At 38.8% G+C, this 26,924-nt stretch overlaps 1 long non-coding RNA gene across 1 annotated transcript; it reads left to right on the forward strand.

The window, feature by feature from the left end:
• The first annotated feature begins 2,446 nt into the window (after positions 1-2,446).
• On the forward strand, positions 2,447-4,097 carry LOC150032091 (uncharacterized). Its single transcript, XR_016525433.1, has 2 exons — positions 2,447-2,848; positions 3,476-4,097. It is a non-coding gene; the product is annotated as an uncharacterized LOC150032091 (long non-coding RNA).
• Positions 4,098-26,924: the final 22,827 nt, after the last annotated feature.

The following is a 26,924-nucleotide window of genomic DNA, read 5'->3' on the forward strand; positions in this document are numbered from 1 at the left end:
AGTCAAATAAAAGGAATGACCTAGTCTAAGAGATAGGTCCACTAATTTATTCGATTGATCATATAAACTCCCAACAATATTGATTTAACTTCTTACCTTTTCCTAGCCCAATTAATTAGAAATGCTAACCAACAATCATAATTATCTAATTAGCTGATTAAATTAGATGAGACTTATCCTAGTCCAAGTGGTCTAATAGTATTAAACTTTAGGAATTACCCTAGGGAAAATTTCTAATAGGAAATGCCTAAATAGAAATTTAACATGGTTTCCTCTAGTTTGATTACACAATGCTTATTGTTACCCGTCGTGACGTGCCCGAGAGGACGTAAAATGGTCGACATCCTCGAAAAAGATAGAAGGCTTTTGATTATGTGTGCAATAATAAAATACTCAATAAATAAACATAATAAAATTATATAATAAAACAATCAAGATGAGGAAAAATGACCAAACCCTCATGGTGGAACCTCATGTCCCCCGTGGAGTACCCAAACTATCGCCACATGGCCGAGACAAAGCTGAACAACTGATGTCCTCGCGGGTTAATTTTAAAAGAAAATAAAGATATGAGTCGCCACCAATACTTTTTACGATGTGATTGGACACCAAAATAAAATTAATAATTTTTAAATAAAAATGATCTGTGAAAACTAGAGGTGAGTTCGGGAATCATTTGTGTATGGAGAAAGTGTTAACATACTATAACACCAGTTTAGAAAACGGTGGCCAAATTTTAAATATTGAATGAAAAATTTTCTTTAACAAAATTCATTTTTGAAAAATAAATTAAAATAGATGTCTTATTTTACCCCTCATTAATCCAATATTTGAAGTAATGATTGTATAAAATAAGTGAAAAAATTTCATCAATTAGACTGTGTTAGAATTGAGAAAAGATTCCTCACCTCAAGAACTTGAGAAAATATTACATTTTATCAAACCCATCATAGGAATAATAACCTTTTAATAAATTAATTTTTTTAAAACATTAATTAAATTCATTTTTTTCCTTGGAATCAAATCTTGAACTCCTAAAGATATGATCTCTCACCTAAAGAATTCTAAGAAATGGATTCCCAAATATTTATAGATTCCATCATAGGAATTTTGTTTTAGAAAAAGAAATAACAATTAAGGAGATCAGAATAATACATTTTAATTATAACATAACGTTGATATGTAACTATTCACACGAAGTATCCTGAGAAATGTATTTCGTGGAGTTGAACTTGAGTTGGTGTTGGTGTTGATATTGATTTGATGCGATGTGGTTCGATATTTAGTAATTCATCCTCTGATTCTCTCTTAGTTGAGGGGATGTGTTTTTCTGCTTGACTTGAAGAAGAAATGCAGTTAACATTCTTGAAGTAGAAGTCTTGGAGTATGAATTCTCTCTAGGCTCTCTAAATGTAGAATTACTGACCTTTTGGAATGAGAAGGACTCTCTAATGGGCTTCATGGGCTTGGGTTTAGTCTTTAGGCCCAATTAATTGGGCTTGGGTCTAACCTTTGGGTCTTATTAATTGGATTTGGGTCAGACCTTTGGGTCCTATTAATTGGACTTGGGCCGGACCTTTAGGCCATATTAATTAGATTTAAGCCTATTTTGGCATTTTAGGCTCAAATTAAACCATATTTGGGCGTAACTTGGCCAATGCCCAAATTATCACGGGCGAAATTAATTTTACTCAACCCAACGCTTGTGACTAAAACACGTGACGTCATCAGAATTTGTCTTCAATTTCAATTTGGGACACATGTCAACTCTTAACTGGTCCCAAATTTGATGATTTTGACATTTTGTCATTAATTTAATAAATAACGTGGCAACCGTGATTAGTCCGAAATTTCTCCTCCAACAATGCCCCTTTTAGAGATTTGTGCACAGATGTGTTGGATGAATCTCAAAAAAGATAAAGCCGGTATCGAGATGTGAGTAATTTGATCTTGACTTCGATGCTCCTAATTTAATTAAAGCATGAATTTAGTGCATAAGTTTAACTAAAATTGGTAATAGATGACAGCTAAACGTTTAATTTAAGAAGAAAAGAAAATCTCAATCTTTATCTAAGACTTAATTTGATTTGGAGAGATAAAAGGAAGATTCAGATTTCATCCCGCATTAACTTGATTTGGAGACAGAACATAAAAATTTTGAATTTAAAATGAAAATTCAAGTTTCATCCCCAATTTAGTTAGATTTGGAGATAAAACTTAAAAAAAATTGGATTTAGAATGAGAATTCAAGTTTCATCCACAATTTAGTTAGATCTGAAGATAAAACTTAATTAATTTGAATTTAAAACAAAAATTCAAATTCCATCCACAATTCAATTTGATTTGGAGATAAAATATAACAATTTTGAATTTATAACGAGAGATAAAACTTAATTAATGAAAAAGGGTTGGTACATGGCCAACAATTTTAGTAAGGAGGGAAAGAAAAATAATCAAAAATAAAATTTGGAGTTGAAATAAAATTTTAAACCAAAGATTTAACCAAATCTTGGATTTCCTTATTTGATTCTAGATTCAATTAAGTTCTTATAAATATGACTAGACTGAAAGCCTCCTGCATTCTCATCCATCAATCTACAAGATAGAGAAAAAACTTCTCTTTTTTTTTTTCCGAGCCGTAAGCCGCGCCGAGCCACCATCCAGGAGCTAGCCAACCTGCCACCGCTTAGACGAGTCGAGCCGCACGCGACAGCCGGAGCTGAGCCGCGAGCCACCAGCCTCCGGACCGCCCAACCATCGTCCGCAAAGCTCTCGATCGACGCGCCATCTGCAGACGCCATTCGCTCACCGCGCCTTCTGTCCAGACGTCGTTCGCTGGCTGCTCAAGGTTACCATCTGTCGTTGCTCGTCGCCGGTTACCGCTTGTTGCTCGCCTGGACTCGTCGATGCACGACAATCTTGTTGTCGTTTGGGGGAGGCGACCATAGGGCTTCCTCCCCATTTTTTATTTTATTTATTTAATTTTATTTTTATTTTCAGTTTCCTCTCTTTTTTTTGGTAAAACTTTTTTTTTTCCTTTTTTCTTCATTTTCTTCAATTTTTTCTTCGTTTTCTCTTTTTTTTTTTTTTTGTTCCTCATTCTGATCCCTCTTTTTTTTTTTTTCATTTATTCTCTTCTTTTTCTTTTTCTTTTCTTTTCTTTTTTTTAATCAAACTTAACTTTCCAATTTTTTTTAAACTAAATTAAAAATTTTCATGCTCCTTTTTTTTTTCTATTTGTTTGTTTTCCCCCCTTTTTTTCCTTTTATCTTTTTTCTTCAGCAAAACTCTTTTTTTTTTTTTTTCTTTCCTTCTTTTTTTCCAATAATTTTTTTTCATTTTTTTTTTACCTTTTTTTTCCCAATTTTTTTTAAAAATTTGTTTGTTCTTTTTCTTCTTTTTTTTTTTTCTTATTATTTAAAATTCCAAATGGCAATTATCTTTTTACTAACTTGCCCCTATTTTTGTTTATCAGGAACCCAAGTCATCTGTAGCTTGCAATTCGACGGAGAAACATCTTTTTTTTTTTTTTTTTTTTGAAAGATGTGAGTTTATTATTATTATTATTATTATTTTGCAGTTATGAACAAAACGCCAGGTAGCCTGAGGGGTTGATTTCAACATCTTTATTGCAAGCCCGATCTCAGTCTTTGACTTGAATACTCCACCCTAAGTCCTTGAGGACATTGACACCTTCTTGGCTTCGATTTTAGTACGCAGCCTAAAGGGTTTCGTCTGTTCCAGCCTTAGTATTTGACTTGAGCATTCTATCGGTTTCCAACTCAGTACTCTAACGGCTCTGATCTCCACCCCTTATTGGCTTCGATCTTAGTACGCGACCTGAGGGATTCCGTCGGTCCCAGCCTCAGTCTTTGACTTGAGCATTCCGTTGGTTTCCAACTCAGTGCTTTAACGATTCTGAGCTCCACCCCTTATTGGCTTTGATCTTAGTATGCGGCGTGAGAATTTCGTTGGTCCCAACCTTGTCTTTGACTTGAGCATTCTGTCGGTTTCCAACTCAGTTATCTAATGGCTCTAATCTCTGTCCTTTATTGGCTTCGATCAACACGTAGCCTAAGGATTCTGTCGGTCCCAGCCTCAGTCTTTTACTTGAGCATTCTATTGGTTTCCAACTCAGTGCTCTAACGGCTTTGATCTCCGCCCCTTATTTATTTATTCATTAATTTATTATTATTACTACTAATTTGAAACTCATGCGGTTGAGATTCGACCATTTTTTTGTTCAGCATCATGGTCAGCTTTACCAAGCGAAGTGGTATCTCGTGATCTGTGCGAATAGACACCAACCTAATGAGGATGGACCTAGCCTTCCTGTAGAGGAGTCATTGGATGGTTCCTTTGCGGATATTTGGCCTGATTTGAATGACGATGCAATGGTTAATGAACTATCGATGGAAGTGTCTTTGACTTCGGATAAGAAAGTGTGGACTTTAAAGTCTACCATCTGCAACGAGGCTCTTAATTATGATAGAGTGTTAACACTCGAGCGTCGTTTGATTGAAAATGAAGTTCATTGGAATATCGTAACAAAGGTCCTTGGAGAGTTTACTTTTACTGATTGCTACTGAGAATGGCTAGAGTTTGTTGTTGGTCAAAACGAATGACGCCTTTATGACACTCGTTTGTTCAATGCAGTGATGGCCTCTTTGTACACGTATGATTGCAATAGCGATGTTATGTGGGCCCTTTTCCAAGTTTGGTGCCCATCCATTAACACCTTTCACACCATGGCAGGTGAACTGTCAATATCTTTATAGGGTTTATGGTCCTACGGAGGTCTTCCTATTAAAGGAAGGTTCTATGAGGAAGTTATCCCTAGCTTAAAGGAACTAACCGGCTCACGAAAGAAAGGAAGGTATTTACCAAAGACCTTCGAACATCTTTTTCGTGCGTACTACTTGATAATTTGTTCACAAAGAAAGGATCGTATGAAGTCTTCCCAAAATGACTGTGGGACCCCACCAAAAGCGATTCCCTAGTGACCATCAGCGCATTGATTTCATTTTGGTTCCTCAATACTCGAAAGTACGACAGACCTCCAAACAGAAAGCAAAAAAGAGCCTATTGTCCCCAATCTATTCATAATTCGAGCGGTGCATAGATCACATTTCGAGCATGGTCAGCTAGAGAAAACATGTTTTTTTAGGAACTCGAGGTGGAAGACAATTTGCAGGACAAAAAGTACCTAGCATCCTTTTTGTCCTGTTTGCTATGTTTTTTCATATTTCCCTAGAAAGGAGCTTATCTTCGTCCCGGCGTCTTCAGAAATGCTAGCTTAATGGATGATGGGAATATCTTCAACCTTATTGTTCCAGTGAACATATATCCTGGCTTAGGAGTGATAATCGAAGCTTAAAATCCAATTAGGCGCACGAATTTCTGCTTCCTTATGCACTATGTCCATAGTTGGATTGCTAATTATTTTAACACCCACTACCCTATTCCTGTAGATGTTCGAGGTCCTAAGATGTCCAACTTTTTTGGTGAAGGAGGGGAAATCTACTTTGGGGAATCTGAAGCTCGAGATTTGATCCACAAGGGGGCAAGCATTTGAAGGAATAATATATCATGCAACGGAACAAATCAGAATCAATAAGCACTCCAAGTACTCTTAATTTGAGTTTTAAACATGTTATTCAAGTGAAATTTATAGAGGGTTTGAAGCAAATATTACCTTTGAAGACCTAATCCATGAAGTCAATTGTAATATTCCAAGATTGAGCTTGAAACTTCAACAAGACCACTACTAAGATCTTCTTTACAAAGCTTAAGAAGGAATATGTGGTGAAAACACTTAAATATAGCTGAATTAGAGAGGGATTTTGTTGGGTTTGTGAGGGTTGTCAATTTTCCAGCCTTTCAGTCAAAATTCAAGAAATTCCTCTTTCATTTCTCTACATGAAGCATGTATATATACACTGAAAACATGCAGGATCATAGGACTGCATGGAAGGTAGCTTCTACTTGGAGCATTTGATGAAAATTGGCAAGTTACCATTTAAAGAGATGGTGGATTTTCCTCAAAATTGGAAAAATCCACTTTCTCTTTAATTTTGTTTTATAATCAATATTCCTAAAATTTATTTTTGTTTGAAGTACAACTATTTTATTTAAATTTTGTTTTTATAAAATTAATTTATATAAAACTAATTTAATTTGAAATAAAACTTTTAATTAATGAAAATTAATTTAATATCTTAATATTAAATTAATAAAAAATCAATTCCTCAATATGATTCAATTTCATATTTAAATCATAATTTAAATATTAATTGATTCTCCAATTTCGTTTAATTTTGTCTAAATTAAATATTTTTTTTAATTAATTGTATCAAATATAATAATTGAAAACCCTAATAATTGAATTTGAACATTTCAAATTCATAACCTTAATTCCAAAATTCATCCAATTAATACTCAATTTTCTATTCCAATTTATGAGTTAGTTGATGACGTGAATTTGGTAACGCAATTATACGATGCATGTCTTAGGTTATGCGTTTTTTCTCATGCGTCAGTGGTCATGCGTTGGAATGGAATGTATACGTTAATCTCTTATGCAATGACCATGCGTTCCTCTTACAAGTTTCCTTGCGCTCTCGCCAAGTATAATGAGATCGCAAGTTTCTCAGGTGATCTGAGGTCGAACTTAGAGACTTGTAGTTAAATGTATGCGGTAGTGTGTTTGCGGCGAAGAATAAAAGAATTTGAGGTTGAAAGGCTACGCATTACTCCTACTCCTTACTAACAGATTAAGCGGCGGAAGTATGATTGAGAGGTAGAGACACGACAACTGTTAACGCTTAGTAAAATGCATGGAAAAATAGATGAAAAGGCGAAGATGTCTTCACAACAACACTAAGCTTGATTGCAAGGGTAACCCCAGCCAATGCAGGTTATGCGATCATACTATACACACTTGATGTAGATACATGCAATGTATATGCGATAGTGTTGAGAAGCCTATTTCTAAGCCTCTACAATCCCGCTCACGTGCTCTCACACATAAACAAGATGACTGCATATCACCATATCCTACTTAAAGGATGCATACTCTGTGTAGTAGCAAACGGAGCTTATTCCTAAGTTCCCCATTCTTGCTTATGTGATCCAATCCGCTCTCTCGAGTCTTAGATTTGGTTTTAGACTACTCTCCCAAGTATTCCTAAATGATGAATGATGCGCTCATAAGACAAGTTAATCACATAAACTTGGTTGACGTAAGATTATTCCTATCTCTAGTGAACATTTGCTTACATTGCTTAATGCAATCAACCACTTACCCTCCTGGGCAGTTGGTTGCTGCTGATTCTACTCATAGACAAGTATTGTGTTCGCTTATAGACAAGCGTTGTTACAGCTTCACACTAAACAAATAAGGTTTTCTCTCAACATTCGCGCAACGTACACCTTTCGGTGGTTTGCTACAAGCTTCATATTCCTATGTCACATGACTAAGTGTGCGATACTCTAGCAGTCTTAGTGATGCAATGAAAGTAAAGGATACGAAGTAAATGAAGATGGAGATAGAATCGAAGGAAATATAGAAATGCATTGATCACAAAATGTATTAATTCCTTAAGCCAAAATGTAATACAATACAAGGATAGAAGAGATATGGAGAGCCAGATGAAAACAATGTCTTGCTTCCGTCACATGTGTGTCAAGGCTGTCGGTAGTGCCATGGATGGGCGGTGGAGTAGACTCTCTCGAGCTCTAACTCCGTCGAAGGCTTCGGTCATCATAGGAATGGTTAAAAGGATGAAGAACTCTTAAAACTATCTTCTCACGCTTTGGTCTAGATCACAAGGATCTGCCCTCAGGCAGAAAACATTGGATGTTTTGAAATTCTGCTCAACTGCTTCTATTTATAGAGCTTGATCGCCGACAACATTAATGGACCTGCTTTGAATCTGACACTCGCGGCGTGATGGTCCTTTTCTGAATCTCTGCTGCTAACGGCGTGGTAGGTGAAATGTCAACATCATCTTTTTTATATTCTCAACGTATGCGTTCATGCTTTCATTCCACCAACCTTGCGATTGCCCTTCTATTATGGTTATTATTCTATAGTCATAATTTCTCTGCGATAACCACATTCGCTTGACAGCCGCAACTTCTATGCGATGGACGCATTCGCTCGACAGCCGCAACACCCATATGATTGACGTATGTGATCACCGCATGATATCGTCTCCACGATCGAGAGATCCCCTACATGTGGTCGTCCTTGCGATAGCCTGGTTTTCACGCATGCGATCGTTTTCTACGGTTGCTACAAAAATAAACAATTGAATGCATAATAACGCATAATAGTGGGTTAGCCGAGATTCTTAATGCCGATCAACGCAAACTCGTTTTCTCATGAATTCATAATATAATCATTGCATATTCTACTTAAAAGCCCTTATAATTCTAAATAAAAGGCCTACAATGACGTGTTACAACGATTTGTAATTAATCAGTTAAACTCTTTAAACCAAATTAATTACTATCCGTTAACTATCAAGGCACACCATTATAGCTCGATAGTGGCACTCTCCTCACTATAGACATATTTCTGTCCATTTCGACCATAATATGTAAGTCGATCCTTCACAGGTCATTCGTATTTACAGCTGGGTCAAAATTACCATTTTACCCCTGCAAATACATCTTGCACCTTAAGCTCCTACTGACCCTCTATTGAATAACTGATTTGTAATACCATTTTTAAATCATATCCCTCTCTACCAAGAGAGAGCGAGGCCCCATTATTCAAGACTAGGCATCAACACTTATGAGAACAACCTATATGCTATACCTAAGTCGGGTAGGAGTGAATTCCATCTCACATAGCTATGTCTCCAGTTATCTACCCGGTCTTATCCTTAAAATGGAAGCCTTATTGAGCAGTGATATTGAACTACTCTCACCTATGCAGATCAAAAGGTAATCCCGAAATAAACAGGAGTTCATAGTTAGTTCAGGATTAAGACCGTGTTATCCTAGGTCATTTTAGTTTGAAATAGTCAGTTTTAACAATGAACGGTTGTTATAAAGAAAAGTGACTATTTCGAGGTCCAGTCTTATGCAAACTCATTGCATAGGATGCCTCCACTCACTTGTCTCTACATGAATGATTTTTGGATCACATCGTTTGTATCATTATACGAAATGGGCTGCTTCCAATAGTGTTACCAGGATTAAATACCCAACTTCATCCATATACTTATAGACTATTTAGGCTATATACTATAACTTGATCCTGTGTATGTCGCCACATAAAGTTAAAGTATTCATACTATAGCCATGGATTTGTTTATTGGATTTTTATTATAAAATGAAATATCAATAACTTTATGGAATAAAATACTCAATAATATTTTATTGGTAAATAGAATATTTAACACAAAATTTACGAACTCCGAGTTCTAGGATATTCCCAAAAGCATTCAATGGCATGTGAATATTTAGAACAGGAATAAACATGAGCAAGTGATTGATAATGAACACCTCTCCTTTAGTAGGTTTTCACATTTTTCCAATATGCGATCCTGCTACGTATCATCCCAATGTGAGAGCATCTCAATTATTGAATCGTATAGCCCTTACCGGTTCAGCAGAAAATTTGGGTTTTACCAAGACCTTCCTAACGACATAGGGGGAATCCCTCCTATCACCACCCCTCAGAATGTACTGTATCACTGGAGGATTTTTACGAAGAGTAAGACCTCCTCCCAAGCATTCTTGCCTGCCACACGCTAAACCCGCATAACCACGCCACCCCGTGTTTCAAGGTCGGGTGGCGGGAGAAACATGGAAGCTACTTTGAGGAAAACATGCATCATTTGGTATCCAGTGCCATTCCTCCTCTAGCACAACCCAAACTGCCCAAAAGAAAAAAGACCACTGAGGGAAGCAAACAACTTCGTTTGGTTGAAGAGACGACCTCAGTCCCACCAAAAACTGATCCACACTCAATGGAAGAGGAGAGTCACAACAGCACTAGTGATCGTCATTGAAAGAGGCCCTCCAAGAAGCCAAAGGCATCAAGCCATGATTCTTTAGCAAGGGATCAAAACGATCTTGGAGTCCCCGATGCTTCTAACTTACTAGTACAATTTTTTAATTTTTTTCTTTTTTTTTTCCTTTTTTCTTTTTTTTTTATATAACCCATGCTGTGTGTTTTTTTTAGTCACCTCTGAACGCGTCACTCGAAGAGCTGGCAAGGTCACAATGTGAAGAATTTTTAATGATCCCCTTGGCTATTGATACAGTCGCTGGGGTACCGATGTTGGTTTTATGTTCTAAAACTCATGGTATGTAAACAATGGAGCTTATTCTGAAAATTCAATAAAGGTGTTATTGAATAGATCTATTGCTTGAATAGAAATCCAATAAACCTAAAAGTCCCTTGACTGTTGGATGAGTATTTGAACTTTATGTGGAGACATAAAGGTGGATCAGGTTTGAGTAAATAGTCAAAATGATCTATAGTATATGGATAAGGTTGGCTACCTTATTCTGGTAATACTATTGTTTACGGCCTGCTCTATAGTTATTACAAGGAGTTGTAAAGTGCTACAAACGAAGTGATCCTAATTCGTTCATGTTGGACATGAGGAGTGAGGGTGTCCTTATGCAAAAGGGTTTGTACAAGATCGGACCACGAAATGAGTCACTCATACTTTATAACATTGTTTACTGTTTAAGACTGATTATTTCAAAGCAATGACCTAGGTAACTTGACCTTAATGCTGAGCTAACTATGAACTTATGTTTATTCGGGATTGCCTTTAGATTTTCATAGGTGAAGGTTCGCTCAATAGCGCCGGCTCAATAAGACTGCCATTTCAGGGTAAGACTGGATAGATAGTTGGGGACATAGGGTGCAAGAGGGAATTCACTCCTACCCGCTTTAGGGATAATAGAGAGGTTTTTCCCTTAAGTGCTGATTCTGGGGCTTGAACAAGTGATCCTGCCCTCTCATTTGGTATAAGATCGACTCGGTTTTGTGATTGGATCACAAAACAATTGTTCATTAGGGGATCAATGGGGACTTAAGAAACAAGAGGTAATTTCAGGGGTAAAACAGAGATTTGACCCAACCATTATTACAGACAACCTGTGAAGGGTTAACTTACTAATCATGGTTATATCGAGTGGACATAATATATCTATAGTGAGGGGAGTCCAACTATGGGCTTTAATGGAGTGACCCATTAGTTAACGAATGGGGATTAGATCGGTCTAATGAGTTTAGCCGATTAATCTCGGATCGTTGGAGCCTATGATCTGTAGGTCTATGAGGTCCCCCTACTAGCTCGGAAATGGATTAGCTCTAGAGTAGCGTGATAAGTTAATTTGAAACGTTCAAATTAGAATCAAACGGAATTGGAGAAAATATATTTAAATATGATTTAAATATATGAAGATGAATTTATGTAAAAATTAATTTAATATGATATTAAATTAATTAGAATTATTTAAATTATTATTTATTAATTTTATTAGAAAATTAAATTGTAAAATTAATAAATTTTGATTTTAGAAATAAAATATGATTTTAAAATCAAAATAGATTTTGGAAATTGAAAAATTACACAAAATTGAAAATGGGTTTTTCATCTTCAACTAGCTTACAAGGAACCCACCTCTTCCTTTGTTTTACTCCAAGCATGAGCTGCATCCCATGCAGCACATCTCCTTGCATGATAGTCTGCAATATATTGAAGAGAGTGGAGTGAAGAAAGGGAGGATGAATCGATTGTATTTTTGTTGAAAAATTCGGATGAAGAAGGTATTCTTCAATGGGTTGGTTCAGTGAGCTTTCTCTATGTTCCCTTTGATTCCAGCTTCTTTTGAGTCCCACAACTCAATCTAGAGCTACAAGAAGAGGATAGTATGGAAGATCTTGTAGTGGTCTACATAAGAATTTGAAGGATTTTGGAGCTGAAAAATGGAGATTTTGATGGTTCAGCCAAGGTATGTTCATGAAACCCATTATACTCTGTTTTAGCATGTTGCTTTTATGCCAAAATTAATCAATTAGAGTGCTTATGTATCATGTTCCCTTGCGCTGTGTACTAGTGTTGATACAACAACCGAAACTTTAGAGATGCTGCTTGAAAAATTTGCTACTCCTGAACACATTCACCACATCGAGAAGAAAATAGGCATAGGGTTCGTTGAAGCTTTGGCTTCTCAAGTTAGGGAAGCTATTTTCTCAAACATTCCTTCAACAGAGAGAGTCCTGCAACTGGGGAAGCTTAAAAAAACTTGACGAACCCAAGCGGACACAATCCCACTTCTGCGTGTACGAACGATTATGGGGCCTTGGTTAGCACAAGGGCGACCCTGGCTCATCCTCTTGTGGCCCAAGAACTCCCCAAACATGTAAACAAATCAACTTCCACAGTTGTTTCTGGGGTGTCTGAATTTTGCGCCACCATCATAGTTTCTGACATTCGACGCCATGCTGTCTTGGCTATATGGGAAACTATACAGAAGAAAATTATACGTACCCCCTTCGAGAAGGTCCTTTGTCTGGAAAAGGAAACTCACCAGATATTTGCGGTAATTTCTGAAATTTGTGGAGCCAATCTTCCCCCACATAGAAAGCTCATAGATGACTATTATCGAAACGTGGAGAGGTACAATCAGTTCCAATCATTATTTTCTTCTCAATTGACCCAAGCAAATAAGAACCAACGTCTGGAGGAGGCCAAGTTTCACTTGGAGAAAATATTATATGACGAAAGTAGTGTCCTTGCTAAAAGAAAAGCACTATTGGAGCATGATTCTCGAGCTTTGCAAGAAGAGGAAGAGTTATTAGTGAAGCAAGTAGCCATCAAAGCTGAACGAGTCAAAATATCGAAGCAACTCTTAGAGAATGAGAATCTTCTGAATCAACACAAGCTTGACACCTCTAACACAAGAGGGGCCATAAAAAACATAGAGTCTACTCTTGCTATTTTTGACAAGGACGTCAAAGCCTTGAAGATGCTGCATCAAATGTTAAGAGGCTATGCAATAGGAGCTGATGTTGACATAATTTTAATCCATAAACTTGTTGACATAAAAATTGATGCTTCTATTTTAAGCATGTGGAAAAATATGAATATGAATAAATAAAATTTATCTTCTTATGTCATACAACGCATAGATGATTACGATGATATGCGATACTACTTCTAGATGTATGCGTTATTAACGATATGTTTGTAGTATGCTATGTGTTGTCACAAATTTCCTTGCGTTGAAACCAAGTATAATTTCACCGCAAGTTTCTCAGAGTGATCCAAGGTCGAACACAGGAATTGTTTTAGGTTAACTGCGTTACATTCATGATATATGCGATTGGGGGTTTTTCAATTTAATAAAAGTATGGGTTGTCCATGCGATAAAGTAAATTGTGCAGTAAAGTAAAGATAAGCAATAAAAGTGCGATAATAAAGTAAATTGTGATAAAAGTAATATGCGATAAAATAAACCTAAGCTATGATGATACAAGATACAGGTTACATGATACAAGGTCGTGTTATGCGGTGGCAAGGCTTATGTGCGAAGCAGAAAGAGAAAGGATAATTAATATAAATAGTGCAATTTTCTTAATTGCGTTAAAGATATAAGTACGGTTCCGTTTTCCCTTGGCGTACACCTCTCGGTGATCGGCCGCGTTTCCCATATCTCTGTGGTGAAATAGGGTCGAACGTAGTGAACGTAAGGTTGCTTCCATCTCTGGAAGTACTTCTTACTTTAGTTAACACATTCTTCTAACCTTCTCTCGATAGATCAGAATGGCATCTTCACTTCTGCTCTCACAGGTGAAGATGTTTTCTAGCACGCTTTAGCTAAAAATCCTTATTTCTTTAGCACAGATTAAATTACTTGCTTAATTCACATTAATCACCAAGGGATTAAGAAGACATTGTGGAGAAAGCGATTTATGGCGGAACGGAAATAGATAGAAATGTGGAAATAAAAGTGATCATGAAAATTAATTATAAAATCAAGGGTCTGATACATGGTTGTGAATGATTTAGACTAAGAAGATGAAGTACAATTGATGAATAAGAATTAGAAATAGATACAGAAGAGTGCCAATATCTTGACACCGATCTGGATGGAAAGATTACTTGCCGGTGTAGATGGAGTGAACAGAAGGATGAGCTTCCTTTTTAGGTTTGCTCAACCGGTAGAGTTGATCTAGGTACATAGCCTTGTATCAATTATCCCCCATATCAAGTATATCTTTCAGTGAATTCTTTGAGGGTATTTATAGATGAAAGTTTTGACTCTCTGACTTGTGGTCTCCACTTTATTGTTATGGAAATTCCGAAAATGGTGGAATAAATATTCCTTCTGTTATGCAATCAGTCTATAAAAAATGCACAACGGTTAGTTGTACACGTGTAAAAATCCTCCGCGATTGCATTGCTCATTTTCATCTTTGATCGTGTGTCCGCATGCGGTGTTGTTTTTGTTACCGCATGTGGTTGAAGTTGCGTTGATCGCAAAGCTCTTGATCGATTGTCGCATGCGTCGTCATTGCATTGACCGTCTATTCATTTCTGAATGATGGGCGCAATGTGACGTAGATACGTTAATCTTTTTCTCTTAAGCCATAAACGCATATGGTGACTGGATTTCCTGCAAAACAGACCTTAAATATTCTTTTCTACCATCGCAATGGTGTCAGTGGGTGCATTGACGACAATTTAAAATTATTGTATTTCTTAGCCCATTTCCATACAATTGACGCAACTTTCCTTTTTTTTGGCCGCAATATCTAAATAAAGCAGTATAAATAACTTGTATTTCTACAAGTTATCAGATGAAACACTACAATTGGATACCGTGACCCAACCTTGTACACCTTGTTTAGCTACCCATGTGTTGACTGTTGGGGGCTCCAATAATTTTGTAATCTCTAGTCCTCTTTGATTGCTAGATTTATTTATCGTATTGTAATGTTGAAACTTTCTTATATGGAAGACATTTTTTCTTCTTGTTTTTTTTGTCATATCACAACTTTCAGTGCTTGGAGTTTCTTTTAAGTTCCCATTTTCTTTATGTGCTTGAACTCATTTTTTTCACGTGACTAAACTTAAATTGCTTTAAGCTGCCTATGTACCCTTTATAATGTCAGTGATCAAGTCATAACATAGTTCATTTTTTTTTGTTTGTTTAGACCGAACTTAAAGTTTCTTTCAAGTTGCTCCTTTACAATGAATAGGGATCAAGTCATAACGTAGTTCACAAAGAGATTTTTTTTTTTGGGTCGTTCACCGTTTAAGCTCATGCGGGCCAAGAACAACAAGCAGTTTAGGCTCTTGTGATAAGAAACTTTTGTTTTTTTTTTTTTTTACATTCGTTAAGCATAAAACTTACTGAGAAACTTGTCATTGATTGGACCAACTCTCAATCTGTCTTCATCAACAATCTTGTATGCTCCATTTATATAGACTTCTTTGACGACGTAGGGCCCATCCCATTTAGGCGTGAACTTATTTCCCATATGTCTTGTCATGATAATAGGTCTTCTTACAGCAAGCACTAGATCACCAACTTGAAAAGATCAAGGCATTATGTGCTTATCAAAAGCTTTAGACATTCGTGCTTGGTAACACTCCAATGCTTGCTGAGCTTCGAGTCATTTTTTGTCTAGTGCTTTGAATTGTTGGAGATGTAACTCTTCTGTAGTCAATCCTTCTTGTACTGCCATTCTTAGAAATGGAATTTCTCTTTCCAAGGGAAGGAGAACCTCTACTCCATAAACAAGAGAGTACGGAGCAACTCCTGTAGGGGTACAATGAGTGGTGCGATAAACCTACAATGCCGTTAAATGCCTTGTTGAATGCCTCTGCCAGCCCATTCGCGATAAACCTACCACTTGGAGACAATTTTCTTCAACAGGTTGCACAACGTCTTGTTGAATGCCTCCGCAAGCCCATTCGCGACGACGTTATACATGGACGACTTGTATTGCTTGAATTTGAATTTCTTACACAATCTATCCATTAAGCTATTGGAGAACTGTCTCTCATTATCTATCACGATTCGGTAGGGGATATTGTACCGATAGATGATGTGAGTGTGGATAAAGTCCACCACATTCTCTTTCTTAGCCTCCCTTAAAACGATAGCCTCAGACTGTCTTGAAAAGTAATCAGTGGCTGCAAGGATATAAGAATGCCTTGCTGATGACTTAGGTGTTATAGGGCCAACCAGATCAAGCCCCCATGGTTCAAAAGGCCACGAGGCTATAGTCGGGTGCAGAGACTCGGGCGGTTAATGAATGAAATTCACATGATATTGACAAGCTTCGCACTTCTTTCGGTATTCCATCGAATCCTAGATCATCCCTGGCCAGTAGTAACCGATCCTTTTCAACTGAAACTATAGCTCTGGTCTGGATTGATGCACGCCGTATACGTGTGCTTCTTCTAAAGCCTTCATCGACACTTCTTTTCCAAGGCATCACAGAAATTGTCCTTCAAGGGATCAGTGGTACAAAACCCCTTTGTAGTAAATGAAATGTGCAGCTTTCCTTCGAATCTCGATTTTATGGCGAGGGTTGTCAGAAACCTTCCATGCTCAAGGTAATCTATAATAGACTGCCGTCAGTCCTCCTCGTCGATTAAGTAGACTAATATCGCATTTATTTCTTCATATGTGGTCTCGACTAGAGGCACAACCCACCTTCGACAAAGCGATATACTAAGAGATACATCATCCAGATTCGTCAAGGCAGTAGCCAAGTTTGCCAAAAGTGTCTGCCTTTTTATTTTTCATCCTCAGGACATGCTCTGATGTCATGCTTTCGAATTTTCCCATCAACTGTCGAGCATAAATGAAGTAAGGCTTCAAGTCGTCATGCTTCACATTGTACTGGCATAAGAGTTGATTGATTATCAACTTCGAGTCACCGAAAATATCTATGTAAGATACCCTAATCTCCAAGGCCATTTGGAGGCCAATTATTGAGGCTTGGTATTCAGCGACGTTGTTTGAGCATAATTTAGCAAGTGCGAAGCTATAAGGCAGCATGTGCTTTTCTGGTGAAATGAGGATGATGCTTGCCCCCACACCACTTCTTCAGGCTGCCTCGTCGAAGAACATGACCCAAGGCCCCGTGATTTTTGTGAAGAGAACTTCATCATCAGGCAAGTATTCACTTAATTTTCACTCTGATGGAACTGGATGATCTACCAAAAAGTTAGCCAATGTTAGCCCTTTAATCGTCTTTTGTGGCATGTAAATGATGTTGTATTGCTGAATCATGATTTCTCATTTGGCCAAATGCCCTGAGATGATTTGCCTAGACAGAATGTACTTGATGGTGTTGGCTTTTGCAATTAAATGGACTGTGAAGGCTTGCATGTAGTGTCTCAACTTATCTATAGCAAAGAAGAGTGTGTTGAATGAGAAATTTTGGACCAATCACAAGTCACCACGTCGTTTGCTAAATTAACGACAAATTTCTAAATCATTGACTTTGGGTCCAATTAGAAGTTAACACATGTCTCGAAAATTGAAAACTATGACGTCACTCGGATGAATCAAATGAAATCAAATTCAATTTGATATTATTATTTAGGCTTAAAGTCCAAACTACAAAAAAATTTGAATTGGACCTGAATTCTAGATCAGGCCCAAAACCAACTAATTAGGCCCAAGGGTCAGGCCCATGGACCAACCAAGCCCACGAAGCCCACCTGAGAACTTTATAAATAGAGAAGTTCTCTTCATTTGTAGGGGCAACATTTTCTACACTCAGGAGACCTAGAGAGAAATCACTAACTAGAAGAGGACTCCCAGGACTCCTTAAGCTGCACTCCTATATGGCAGAAGACCTTTGAAGACACAGATACTCTTCCAAGACTTCTACTTCAAGCTTCCAAGACTCTTGAAGCTACACTCCTATAAGGCAGAAGACCTTTAAAGATACAAATACTGTTCTAAGACTTCTACTTCAAGCTTCCAAGACTCCTGAAGCTGCACTCCTATAAGGTAGAAGAAATTTGAAGACACAAATACTCTTCCAAGACTTCTACTTTAAGCTTCAAAGACTCATGAAGTTGCACTCCTATAAGGCAGAAGACCTTTGAAGACACAAATACTCCTCCAAGACTTCTACTCCAAGCTTCCAAGACTTCTACTTCAAGAACGTTCGGTGTTTTTCTTCTCTAAGTCAAGCATATTCACCGAACTGAGAGAGAATCAGAGGATCAAGTATTAGAGATCGAACCACATCGCATCAAATCAACTCCAACATCAACACCAACTCAAGTTCAACTCCACGAAACACGTTTCTTCAGAAACCTCGTGCGAACAAATTGGCATGCCCAGTGGGACCTCTCTACCTCTCATCTCTTTCTCAGCATTCAAACAAGCCAAATGGCGCCTAAAAAGGTGGAATCCAAATCTTCTAAGAAGATGGCATCCAAAGCTTCCTTCGCAAACGACTCATACAAGGGACCAGTCCCCCGCGACCACTCAAAAGAAATCACGCAAGAGCAAGAGAAGAGCTCCCCCATCGCCCATGACATCTTGAAACAAATGATGGAATCCCCACAAAGTGGGGTTGTCATCAAGGAAAACCCTTTATTCGACAACTCTACTTTCGTGCCTGACGGACCGGAAAGAGATTCATCGCCAGATGTGATTTTTGTCATGATGGCGGATTTGTTGGCGGAAGCAGCCATGGTTGAAATGGAAAGGAAAATTAACTTCCTGATGAAAGCCGTCGAGGAGCGAGACCACGAGATCGCTGCCTTGAAGGAACAAATGCAATCTCGAGAGGCTGCTCAATCAAGCCTAGCACCCATGATGAAAGCAATTGACAAGGGGAAGACCGTGTTACAAGAAAGCCAATCGCAATAGTCAGCCTCGGTGGCCTCTTTGTCGGTCCAACAATTGCAAGACATAATCATGACCTCCATAAGAGCGCTCAATATGGAGGGCCAGCCCAAACCTCCTTCATGTATTCCAAACCATACACTCGGAGGATCGACAACCTGAGAAGGGCTACTAGATAACAGCCCCCAAAGTTCCAACAATTCGACAGAAAGGGTAACCCAAAGCAACACATTGCCACTTCGTAGAAACATGCGAAAATGCGGGAACAAGAGGAGATCTACTGGTTAAACAGTTCGTCAAAACTCTCAAAGGAAACGAATTTAACTGGTACATAGACTTAGAGCCTGAGGTGATTGACAGTTGGGAGCAACTTGAAAGAGAATTCTTGAATCACTTCTACAGCACCAGACGCACCGTCAGCATGATGGAGTTGACAAACTCCAAACAATGGAAAGGGGAACAAGTCGTCGACTACATCAATCGATGGAGAGCTCTGAGTTTGGATTACAAAGATCGACTCACCGAGTTGTCTGCTGTGGAAATGTGCATGCAGGGTATGCACTGGGAACTCCTCTATATTCTACAAGGGATGAAACCTCGTACGTTTAAGAAGCTGGCAACACACACTCATGATATGAAACTGAGCATTGCCAATAGGGGAACTAAAGATTTCCTAGTCTCTGAAGGGAAAAAAATACAAAAATGATGTCAAGGGCACTGAAAAGATCGTGGGTAGTGCCACAAAAGAATCTATGGTCGTTCATGTGACCCCGCTAATATTTTCCTCTAAAGGAAAACAGACAAAATTTGAAAGAAAGAAAAATGAGGGTGAGAAGCGTCATCCAACTCTTAAAGAATGACAAGAGAAGGTTTATCCATTCCTTGACTCTGATGTGACAAATATGTTGGAGCAACTACTAGAGAAGCAACTTATTCAGCTACTGGAATGCAAGCGATGGGAACAAGAAGGAAAAATAGATGATCCTAACTACTGCAAGTATCATCGGGTCATTAGTCACCCAGTTGAAAGGTGCTTCTTGCTGAAGGAACAAATTATGAAGTTGGCTTGTGAAAAGAAGATTGAGCTAGATTTGGATGAAGTAGCTCAGAAAAATCACGCTACAGTAGTGGTGACTCCAAATGTTCCAATACTATCTGTGTCCCATGCTCAAAGACAAAGTCCAATCCAGTTTTGAGAATTCGAGCCTATAGTTGTTCGGTTCCAATAAGAGATTCAAATAGCAAATTCCGAAAAGAAAGATGAGCTTTTTGAAGATGACAACGAAGGGTGGATAATAGTGACTCATCAAAAGAGAAGACAACCAAACTCCACCCAAAAAAAGTCACATTCCTATCGAAGTTATAGAAGAAGAAACAAGACTCATAAAAATAAAGGCAAAAGATGACACGGAAGCCTAAGCCTGCTAAGAAAGAAGACAAAGACTTCCCTCAATTCTGACGGTCGGCAACTTCAGCAGAATTTCTCCCAATAAGCTTTCTCAATAATCATCCAGAGAAAGTATCAGAAGTTATTGCATGTCACACTATCGGCATAGTGAAAATCGACAACAATCATGTGACTGCTAAAGAAGTTAAAGACTTAGAAGAAATGAAGCAAAGAACTTCTGTCTTTGATCGTATTAAGCCTTCAAGTGCTTGATCTTCAGTTTTTGAAAGATTGAGTATGGCCACGATAGGAGAAGAAGACCAATGTTCAACGACTACTTCTGTTCGAACTTTAGCCTTCAAAAGGCTAAGTATATCCACATCAAAGAAAGATCAACCTCCAGCATCTACTTTTGATCGTCTCAAGACAACAAGCGATCAACGTAAATGAAGGATGAAAATCTTGAAGCCAACGTCATTCCATGAAGAAAACAACGACGAAAAGATTCACAGTTGTGTCCCTTCACGCATGAAGAGGAAATTTTCTGTTGACTTGAGTATAGAAGGTTCCTTGATAGTGAAGCCAAAACTCATCATATTGACGAATCCTACAAATGAACAGGATAATCAAAACCATGATGAAATAAGAGCTTCTGAAGTTTAAATGAAAAAGCTCCTCATCGTAAGATCCTAAACTACACGATACTCCTAGTCCGCATGAGCTTAAAATGTGAACGGCGCCAAAAAAAAAATTGTATGAACTACGTTACGACTTGATCCCTTTCATTATAAAGGGTATGTAGGCAACTTAAAGAAATTTAAGTTCAGTCGCGCAAAAAAAGAAAAAAAATTCTCTTCGAACTATATTATGGTGATCCCTATCATTAAGAAAGGTATGTAGGTAGATTGAAAGAAACTTCAAGTTCAGTCCAGTTAAAAAAAAAAAAAATTGAACTACATCATGATTCGATCCCTTTCTTTAAAAGTACAAAAGGAACTTAAAGAAATTTAAGTTTAGTCCATTAGAAGAGGTACCACAACCACCTAAGTATAATACTACAAGATTGATGCTGATCATCCCCGTCAAAGAATTACACTTCAGATTGAAAATGTTCATCCTTATTGGGGGCAACACAATGGGTTGAAGATGTTCATCCCTTGTAAGGAGCCAACACAGTAAATAAAAGGCACACACATGGAATGCACTTTGCTTCCTCTTTAAAAGTAAACTTATACGCTCCTCCATCTTCAAGTTTAGAGGCTCCATCGATACTCCATCTTCACGCTCAAAGTCGCGAAGTCGAGCTCAATGTGAAGATTCATCGATGCTTCATCAAACTCAAATGCAGAGGATTTGCCGATGCTTTGTCAAACTCAAATGCGAAGGTCCCGTCGATGCTTCTCCATCTTCAAGTTTAAGGTTGGTGTGCATGGCTCGGCTCCATCTTCAATGACTTGGTCTACAAAATCGTGACGTAGTTTCACTTTATCTCTAAAGTCGTGGTGCGGTTTTGTTTCCTCTCCAAAATGTTGGCGCGACTTCGCTTCATCTCCAAAGTCGTGGCATGGCTTCGTTTCATCTCCAAACTAATGACGTGGCTTCACTTCATCTTTAAAGTTTTCGCGTGGCTTTTTTTCATCTCCAAACTAATGATACGACTTCGCTTCATCGCCAAGTCGTGGCGTGGATTCGCTTCATCTCCAAGTCATGGTGTGGCTTCGTTTCATCTTCAAACTAATGACACGGCTTCGCTTCATCTCCAAGTCGTGGAGTGGTTTTGTTTCATCTCCAAACTGATGACGTGACTTCACTTCATCTTCAAAGTTGTGGTGCGGTTTCGTTTCCTCTCCAAAATATTGGTACAACTTCACCTCTTCTCCAAAATTGGTGTAGCTTCACTTCCTCTCTAAAAATGTGGGTGTGGTTCCACCTCACATGTGAGATCAAGTTTGGTTTGCCTAGCTCTACCTCATATGTGAGGAAAAGTCTAGTTCGTCTGGCTCCGCCTTGTACGTGAGATTGACTCTAGCTAACCTGACTCCGTTCAAAATCTTGATGGCACATTCTTCTCATCTTAAGGTTTGATTTCATATCCGCCTCATCTTCAAATACTCAATGGCATACTTCCTTTATCTTCAAATTTTGATCAAGGAGTAACATAACAAGGCAAACCTTTCAAGGATCCTCCCTTGGGTGATCGAATGGGAGAGTTGTGTACCTTTGCGGAGCCCCTTCCCATGACGATCAGGATACACGAGCGGCACTACAAGGTAGACCTTTTCGAGATCCTTCCAAGGGTGATCAAATGGGAGAGTTGTAAGCCTTTGCAAGGCCCCTCCCATGACGATCAGGATACACGAGCGGCGCTACAAGGTAGACCTTTTCGAGATCCTCCCTAGGGTGATCGAATGGGAGAGTTGTAAGCCTTTGCGGGGCCCCTCCCACGACGATCAGGATGTACGAACGGTGCTATAAAGTAGACCTTTTCGGGATCCACCTAGGGTGATCGAATGGGAGAGTTGTAAGCCTTTGTGGGGCCCTTCCCATGACGATCAGGATACACGAGCGCACCAAAGACGGGTCGATGAGATTAAAAAAAAAACTTGTTTTGTTGTGCTCCTTTGGTTGCACCGTAACTTCTACAAAAAAAGAAAATAGTAGGGGGCAAGTTAGTAATAATAATAATAATAATAATAATAATAATAAAAAGAGCAAAAAAAAAAAAATTATGAAAACAAAAAAGGAAGGGAAGCCCTAATTCCCCATCTTTCCTTCTTTCTCCCTTCTCCTCACTTACAACTTTCTACTGCAATTCAAGGTTGATTTGCAATCCGAGTCCGATTGACAAAGGATGTAAAGAACATAAGATCGAAAGAGAATCATAAATCAAACTGCAAAGGACCTAAGAATGAAGGAGATCACACTACAAGATGAAGAAGAGCATGCGTCCTGCCAGTATTTATATAGCTAAGTTCAATGGGATTTTTTTCTACTAATCAGTTGAAATCTAATAAAGTCATGGGTTACTCGAACTGAATATTGTTTATTTTGTTGTGGAACTCCGATTCTTGCTGAAATTAGTTAAGAGTCAACAAAAAAGATCATGCTCGATTGGAGACTGCCTGAATTAGGGGTCACGGTGGAGTTTTGAATCTCTAGATTCAACGGCGAGGAGTTTTAGCTTAAGACTTGAGAGAATCAAGCCAACAGTATGGAGAAGGAAATCACGCTAAGGCTGGTATCGCTAGCCACAAAGCAGACAGCTGCCTAAGATAAATAATAATAATAATAATAATAATAATAATAAAAAGGGAGAATCTCGCTCGAAATCCTCTCGCTGATCTCGCTCTCTCCCACGATCTAGCTCTCTCCAGTGCCGCTCTCTCCAAAATCTCGCTCTTTCCACTCTCGCTCTCTCCCATTTTCTCGGTCATAATTTCGCTCTCTCCACTCTCGCTCTCTCCCATTTTCTCGCTCACTATCTCGCTCTCTTCAGTGTCGCTCTCTCCAAAATCTCGCTCTCGTTGGTGTCGCGTTCTCCCACAATATCGCTTGAAATGCTCTCGCTGATCTCGCTCTCTCCCATGATCTCACTGGTAATGGTTTGGTATCACTGGTAATGGCCTGATCTCGTTAGTAATGGCTTGGTATCATTGGTAATGGCCTGATCTCGCTAGTAATGGCTTGGTATCGCTGGTATTGGCCTAATCTCGCTGGTAATGGTTTGGTATCACTGGTAATGGCCTTTGGGTCCAATTAGAAGTTGACACATGTCTCGAATTGAATTGAAGACAAGTTTTGATGACATCACACGAATGAATCAGATGAGATCAAATTCAATTTGATATTATTATTTAGACTTAAAGTCCAAACTACAAAAAAAGTTGAATAGAACCCGAATTCTAGATCAAGCCCAAAACCAACTAATTAGGCCCAAGGGTCAGGCCTATGGACCAACCAAGCCCACGAAGCTCACCTGTGAACTCTATAGATAAAGAAGTTCTCTTCATTTGTAGGGGCAACATTTTCTACAAGAGACACAGAAAGAATTCACTAACAAGAAGAGGACTCCCAAAACTCCTGAAGCTGCACTTCTATAAGGCAGAAGACCTTTGAAGACACAGATACTCTTCCAAGACTTCTACTTCAAGCTTCCAAGACTCCTGAAACTGCACTTCTATAAGGCAGAAGACCTTTGAAGATACAAATACTCTTCCAAGACTTCTACTTCAAGCTTCTAAGACTCCTGAAGCTGCACTCCTGTAAGGCAGACGACTTTTGAAGACACAAATACTCTTCCAAGACTTCTACTTCAAGCTTCCAAGACTCCTGAAGCTGCACTTCTATAAGGCAAAAGACCTTTGAAGACACAAATACTCTTCCAAAACTTCTACTTCAAGCTTTCAAGACTCCTGAAGTTGTACTCCTATAAGGCAGAAGACCTTTGAAGATACAAATACTCTTCTAAGACTTCTACTTCAAGCTTCCAAGACTCCTGAAGCTGCACTCCTATAAGGTAGAAGAAATTTGAAGACACAAATACTCTTCCAAGACTTCTACTTTAAGCTTCAAAGACTTATGAAGCTGCACTTCTATAAGGTAGAAGACCTTTGAAGACACAAATACTCTTCCAAGACTTCTATTCCAAGCTTCCAAGACTTCTACTTCAAGAACGTTCGGTGCTTTCCTTCCCCAAGTCAAGCATATTCACCGAACTGAGAGAGAATCAGAGGATCAAGTATTAGAGATCGAACCACATCGCATCAAATTAACTCCAACATCAACACCAACTCAAGTTCATCTCCACGAAACACGTTTCTTTGGAAACCTCGTGCGAACAAATTGGCACGCCCAGTGGGACCTCTCTACCTCTCATCTCTTTCTCAGCATTCAAACAAGCCAAATGGCGCCTAAGAAGGTGGCATCCAAATCTTCTAAGAAGATGGCATCCAAAGCTTCCTCTGCAAATTGCTCATACAAGGGATCGGTCACCCGCGGCGGCTCAAAAGAAATCACGCAAGAATAAGAGAAGAGCTCCCCCATCGCCCACGAGATTGTGGACTGCTACCTTCTGAACCAGTTTCGACATCTCTTTGTATGACCAAGTAAAAACATCCCTATATTCGGTGAGCAAACTCACGTATTTGCCTTTTTCCTCTTCCGAGAGGGATGTACTAAAGTCAAATGCGGCTCATCTGTTATGCCCAGATTCAACTCTTTGAGCTCATCCACCGTGGATTGACCACCGTCCTCCAGACCTTGTGGAGCATCCTCCACTTCCTCTTCAGTCATACCTTCTTCAGATTCTTCGATGATGTGGTGGCACGAAGTTTCACCTTCTTCCTATTCTAAATTTCCATTCTGAGGATTGGCAAAGACAACGTCGCGTCTCCTTACTTTGAGCGAGCCCTCACTTGTGTTTAAAGTAAGGAAGGTCTTTCTCTTCATGTGTGAGGGGCGGTACTACGGATTTCTCCATCACTTCTTGCCTCTCTTGTGATTTCTTGTTCGATGGCCTTTCAGCATCTTTAAGGTAGAGACGTTGCCAAATTGACGCCCGAGGTATCGGCCTCTTCTTTCTTATAGTCGTATTGGAGGCGTCATCGTAGGATTTTCCTTCCCCCTTTATCTCACTAGAGCCATGTTCGTCGAGGTGATCTTCAACCCTATCATGCTTCAGACGATAAAAAACGGCGGTGTGTGTCACACCCCATGCCAGACCACCCTCCGAGTCTGAGAAAAGGGCGTGACTGCAGTAGTTATCAACCTTTTTTTTGACACTTACTGCCTAATAACTCTTGCAGAAATAACTCTGATTTCAATGAACAAATTCAACAACCAACTGATTAAGTAGGCCCATTTTATTACAACAACGTAACGTTTATACAACTCCAAGACTTAACTATAAAGTTTACAACAACCCTCCGGAAATGTAACTGTGGCATGTGGTAGACCTTGACTTTAGCAGCACCTTGGAACTCCTCACCTTTTGCTACCTGGGCGGGGGGGGGGGGGGGGGGGGGGGGGGGGGGGGGGGAGGGGTAAAACATAAAACATGGAAAAACATGAGCTATAAAGCCTAGTGAGTGGTGCCTTTAGATAAACAAATAACTTTGTCAACAAAATATACTTCTGGAAAGTAATGCATAATCACAAGAACATTACCACAAGTTCAATATTATTTTCCAGCAAAACCGCTGGACAATCCCCAGCTCGATGCTGGTTAAAACAATCAACCCCAGCTTGACCGCTGGTTATTACATAATATGAATATCCCTAGCTTTAATGTTGGTTATCCCTGGCATGGTCATACATTTTTCCCAGTACTTTCACACGTATACTAAGACGACAACAATTCTGTGGAAACTTTCCCTATACCCTATTATCCCGCCAATATGCACATCGACTATTTTCCTACTAGCTATGTTTAGGTAACTTGACTATATTTCCTGCCGGTCGTCATCGACTATTATTTCCCGCCGACCAAAGCCGACTATATTTTTTCGTCAAGTACCTTTTCAAGCATGCTAACTATATATCCTGGGTACAATTTCAGTTTCTAAAACAAACATACAAACAATATCTTAACAAGCATAGTAACAAGATAAACATATATCCCTGATCATGCCAATTTAACATTATCCCCTATATATATTTACCTATATATAGA

Source organism: Benincasa hispida, chromosome 12 (assembly GCF_027475165.1).
Source record: "Benincasa hispida cultivar pf3 chromosome 12, pf3_genome.v1.1, whole genome shotgun sequence".
Classification (NCBI taxonomy): Eukaryota; Viridiplantae; Streptophyta; class Magnoliopsida; order Cucurbitales; family Cucurbitaceae; genus Benincasa; species Benincasa hispida.